This window comes from Lotus japonicus, chromosome 1 (genome assembly GCF_012489685.1).
Source record: "Lotus japonicus ecotype B-129 chromosome 1, LjGifu_v1.2".
Classification (NCBI taxonomy): domain Eukaryota; kingdom Viridiplantae; phylum Streptophyta; class Magnoliopsida; order Fabales; family Fabaceae; genus Lotus; species Lotus japonicus.
Genome location: NC_080041.1, coordinates 58,185,911 through 58,191,910, shown reverse-complemented (window position 1 = coordinate 58,191,910; position 6,000 = coordinate 58,185,911).

The following is a 6,000-nucleotide window of genomic DNA, read 5'->3' as shown; positions in this document are numbered from 1 at the left end:
TTGCTCTATCAACTGCTGAAGCAGAGTATGTCTCAGCTGCCACATGCTGTACACAAACCATATGGATGAAGAATCATCTGGAGGATTATGGTTTGTCTCTGAAGAAGGTTCCTATTTATTGTGACAACACAGCTGCTATCTCACTCAGCAAGAATCCCATTCTACATTCAAGAGCAAAGCATATAGAGGTAAAGTACCATTATATCCGCGATCATGTTCAGAAGGGCACTCTATCATTAGAGTATGTTGATACTGACCATCAGTGGGCAGATATTTTTACTAAGCCCTTAGCAGAAGATAGGTTTTTATTTATTCTTGAAAACCTGAACATGGATTTTTGTCCAGAGTAAGGTTTTCTTCAGAACTTCTGACCATGGTACCTCTGAAGTCATCAGATGTTACCTCTTTCAGAAGTTACCCGATCAGAAGCACTTAACCCACTGGTTAAACTTCTGTGGTTGGCAACAATACACGTGTCACTTCATTTGTGCCATAGTTCCTTGAGTCGCGTGGTATATCTGCTATAATGATGATGCCTACTCTCCTCTACTATGCTATTTTCAGACTATCTATTTTATAACCGTTGATTTTGCCTTTAATTTCTTAAAAACTGTCAACGGTTACCATTAAACCCACTATATGCACTGTCACACACGATCTTCCACTCACTTACACTTACGGTTTTGAAACTATTCGTGTGCATTGCATTCATTCATACTCCTCCCTCCAACATTTCCCCTTCTTCTCTGAACCCTAAACCTCATTCTCTGAGAATCATGGGCAAATCGAGGAAACCCAAGGTAAATGTTCCTGCTTCTTCCAAACAAACTACCGAAGAACAAGAGAATCAAAGATTTGAAGAAGCACAGAAGATTCTAAACGCGCCAAATGTAGTCACTTGTGTCAAGAAAGTAGAAGAACTGAATGTGTGCTGTGAAGCAAGAGTTGATTTTGACAATCTGGCTGAACATGGGTTCGACATAAGGGATCAAGTCAACCTGCAAGGGTGGTCTGGCTACTTCAACAGGCTCTGTGGTCCGATCTATCACAAATTGGTTGTCGAGTTCTGGAAGAACGCAGTTTGCAACGACTACTACGTCGTTTCTCATGTGCTGGACAAGAAAATTGTGATCTCTGAAGAATCCATTGCAAAGCTGCTGGGTATGGAGTTCCAGCAAGGAAAAAGGATTAAAAATGTTGATGCAAACGTTGCTGGGATGAGGACCGTGGTCAACAAGGAGCTTTATGATAACTGGTCTTACGAGAAAACCAAGTATAACATTAAGGACTTGAAGTCTCAGATGAAGATTTGGCAGAAGATCTTCATTCACTGCATTCACCCAGAACTGGAGGAACTGATTACCTGAATGCAACTCAAAAGGTAATCATGTACTACATTTCAATAGGTGAGCCTATATGTCTGCCATTCCTGCTCTTCAATTATCTGAAGGAATATGTTGAGAAATCAAGGACCACAACTGGTTCTGAGAACAAGAGGTTCATCTCTTACATTCCATATGGAAGGCTGCTGTCAGATATCTTCGTCCAGAATAAGCTTGTCAAGACTCTGTCAGACATTGGACTTCATGAAGATCTGGCCATGTCTATCGGCGATGCTCTCAATGGTACAAAGTTGAAGAAAATGCAGATTATTGAGAAAGTTCAAGTTGCTCCCAGAGAAGATACTTCTGATGAAGTTCGTCAGAGGAACTACCATATTGATGATTTTCCTCTTTGGTCCAAGAAGGACAATCCAGCTTGCATTCTTGAATATGTAAGGATGCTCAGAAGACAAGGAGATCCTATCACTCTTGCAGAATTTGTCAATACACTTCCTGAAAGTCCTCCTAAGTTGGCAACAAGGAAATCAAGGAGGGCAACAAGCAGCAAGCCTTCAGATCCTAATGGCAAAAGGGCAAAGGGATTCTGACAGAGGAACCTGCAAAGAAGAAAGCTGCATCAAAGGCTGTGATCATCAGGGAACCCTCTCCTGAAAGACCTTCTAAGAGAACCTCAGTTCAATCACGTCAAGTATCTGAATCTGAAAGTTCTGAAGACTCATGGGAAGACTCCTCCAGTGAAGAGACTGAAGATGATGATGTTCCTCTAGCCAAGAGAAGAAAAGTTATTCTTGAAGAAGAAGATGAGCAGGATGACCATGAGATCATCCAGAATGTGCTTCAGGGTATAAGGGAATCCTCAGAAGCTGAAGAATCCACAGACTCTGACGAAGTACACTTGGTCAGGAGAAGGAAACTGCCTCTGAAAGGTCCACTTCAGCAGAAAGAGGCATCTGACCTTGCTTCAGAAGCACAAAGGGAAAGAAGATCAAAACGCACTTCTGATCCTGCAAGGGCTGAACAACTCACCAGAACCACATCCATCAGAAGTCCAAGTAAGGTAATTACTGAAAGCATTAACTCTGATTCTGCTTTAGTAGTTATACCTGAACAACCCCTGCCTATATCTACCTCCATGCCTACCTCAACCCAAACAACACCTACTCAACCTGAAACACAAGCTGAACCTCAAGCTCCTACATCAACCATCCAAAAAGCTACCACAGCCATCCCTTTCATTCCAATTTACACACCTTCCACATCCATCCCAACTGAACCAGTACCTCCTTTCAATTCCTTCATTCAAGGTATTGTTCAAAGTGAGGCTACTTTGAGAACCTTGGTTCAACAATTCACTCCCAAGCCTGCATCCACTTCACACACCTTCCTCATAACCCAAACTGGTGAGATCCCTGCTGAGACAGAAAAAGAGGATGATGATGTTCAGATTCTTGTACCGCCTTTCAACGTGAAGCCCCTTCAACAAATAGCTTCCAATTTTGAAGATCAGCTTCCAGATGCTGCTGAGACCTCCTATGTGTCTTTGTCCAACTACTCAACAGTCAACTCACAGGATCTGAGTTTCACCTCACCTCACCTGAGAAGACTGTTACCTCAAGGCAAAGGCCAGATACAATCTCTGAAGCTGAGCACATGGATGAATCAGATCACTCAGGCACAGAGAAGGACCATGAGATTGATTCCACACCTTCAGAACTACTCAGACATGATATCTCAAATGCTTCGAGCTCCAATGCTGCCAGAACTCCTCAGCCTATTCTGACTCTGGCCACCTCCTTCCATCCTCAGAGTCTTACTCAACTCATTCAGGAGTTCTCTGAAGAGGCCACCAGAAGACTGAACTGTCTGTATCAGGTAACTGATAATCAGTTTGACGCCTCTCTGGTTGATGGTCTATGGTCTTCCTTTGAAAGATGGTCAGAAAGCAAAGTTCATGCTCTTCAGAAGCAACTAAGCAGGGAGAAAAGTCTAAGAGTTCATGATGCATCTGAGAGGGACTATGAGCAGAGGCAGAGAGTGCTGCACAGGGTTAGTGAACCCTTGAGAAGAGCCATAGCTGAACGACCATGTGTTGTCTCTGCATGTACCTCAGAAGATGTTGTGATGCTTTCAGCAGAAGCTGAAGAAGAAAGCTCTGACGGTATAATCATTCTGGAAGATGCAGTTGTTCATGAAGTTGAGAAGCAAGGGCCAACTCAAGTTGATATTGCCATGTCTTCAGAAGCTGAAGATGCTACTCATACACAAGCACCAGAAGTTCCTACTTCTGCTCCAGCTCCAGAAGTTGCCATTCTTGCTGCCCGGATTGACAGGATTCAGGATGATCAGCAGAGGTTATTTCAGATGGTTGAGGAACAAGGACGTGTTCAGAATGAGCAAAGCAAGCAAATTCAAGAGTCCTCAAGCAAAATGGAAGCAATCATGAAGTACCTAATGGACCACCTTCCCTCCACTTCCAAGCCTTGAAACCCTCACTTCTATCATGCATGCATTTAATTGTTATGATTGAATTTATTTCATGTAGACTGTCTTAATTTTTTATTCTCTGATTCAATGCACCGTCCATTTAGTAACTCACATGCTTTTATGATTGATAAGTTTTATGCATGTTTTTCTGTTACTTTTCTTCTTTATACTCACTGCGTTCATCTTCTCCCTCTCCATTCGTATCTATTCTCCTCTCTTCCAAATCAAAATATCTGAACTCAAGACTATGGTATTCGACCAAGTCTTTCCATGGAGTGTCAATCTATCTTCTTCTCAGATTTCTCAAGCTCTTGAGAAAATTGAGACTCTTCTGAAATGTTGGCTCACTTCTCATCAGACTCACTGTCTTCAGAACCTTCAAGAAGTTCTGAATGACCTCCTCCGTCTGACCATTCGCCGGAAGGATGTTGAAGATCTGTTCCACGGCATTTGCATGCTTCTGGAATATGAAGAAGATCACGATGAAGCGGATCAAGAGGCTGTCCAGGAGAATGTTGCCTTGAAGGAAGAACTGGCTACTCAGTTAGCCTCAACTGATCAGGACATTCGTCCTCTCCACCTTCAACTTCTCTCCATGAAGAATTCTCGAGCTTTCCTATTTATCTAGGATTAGTCTTCTTCCTTCCTCTCGATCCTTTGTACTTCTTCTCCTTTCAGTAATAATAACATATCTTATTTGCATCACTTCTTTGTTATTGCTATTGTTATTGTTGGTTTTGTTTTTCACTCTTTTTGATTATGACAAAAAGGGAGAGTACATAAAATGGTTTTGATAAATTTTTATATTATATAAAACCAGTAGAGGAGAACAAGTATCAATACTCTTAGCATATAGATATTATCAAGCGTCTCAGATAAGGAATACATTTTGTTCATATTTTGAACTAATCTTGCTTCTGACGCTTTATTCCAATTATATATGGACAAGACTCTAAGTTATTATGTGATAAACGCTATGTTCTGAACCATCACTTCTGATGAGTATACTTCTCTTCAAGCGAAAACTCTGATCACATAACCAGACTCCGAATCTAGACTCTTCACCAATTCATCAAGTCATAGATTCAGGGGGAGTCAGGGGGAGACCCTAGCTCAGAATCAGGTGTTAACCCAGATTCAGAAAGAGCATTGCAAACCGTTACACAAGGATAAGTTTAATCTCTGATTTTTTCTCTCTTGTGTATTCAGTTTATTGTGTAAAAATTGTTCATCAAAATACTTGTTTTGTCATCATCAAAAAGGGGGAGATTGTAAGATCAAGGTTTGATCAGTGGTTGCATCTCTATGTTTTGATGATTACAATTAAGGTTTGTGATGATGAACAATTGTGGTACCCTAACGTTTGTTTTTCTAAGTTGTGACAAACAGGTTCTGAATCTGACCCAAGCCTATTCGTTCAGAAGAAGAAGAACCAAGGGTTACTAAAAAGAGAGCTATTTAATCTACCATGTTCGTTCTGAACAGTGGCAAATACTTCAGAAGCTCTGAAGATGGAAGCTCTCAAGAAGTTCTGAAGAACCCAAGTCAGAAGTTCTGAAGACCAGATGTTCAAGTGGAACGGTCCAGAAGCAGAAGACTCAAGTTCTGAAGACTTGCAAGAAGTCGGTTCTGAAGACCCAAGCTATTCTAGCTCTGACGATCAGAAGTTCTGAGGAACTTGTTCAGAAGCAGAAGTTGCAAGGTCAGAAGAATCCAAGCTTCAATCTGACGATGATCAGAAACTTCACCAACGTTCATCTGAAGCTCTTCGATCACAAGTCAACTGGTGAAAGGACAGGTCGCTATCACAGTACAACGTCGTACAAGTCTCAGTCTGTTCGCCACCTACCTTGTACAGCCTAGCAGTCTGATATCACAGAATTGCCACTCCAACGGATAAAACCCTAGCAACGGCTACATCACAAGTCTTGGAGTATATAAAGGCTGAAGAAAGAAGAAAGAAGTTAAGAAACTTTGCTGAAAATATTCAACATATACGAACCATTCTCTTAGCATTATTTCTTCACTGTTCTTAAACATCTGAGTTTACTATTCGCTTGTTAGAAGCACTTACTGTAAACCCGAGACCTTTTACATCACATTGTAAAGTTCATCAAGAGACCAAGGTTGGTCGGATCTTGAGAGGACTGAATCAAGGCTGATTCAGTATTTA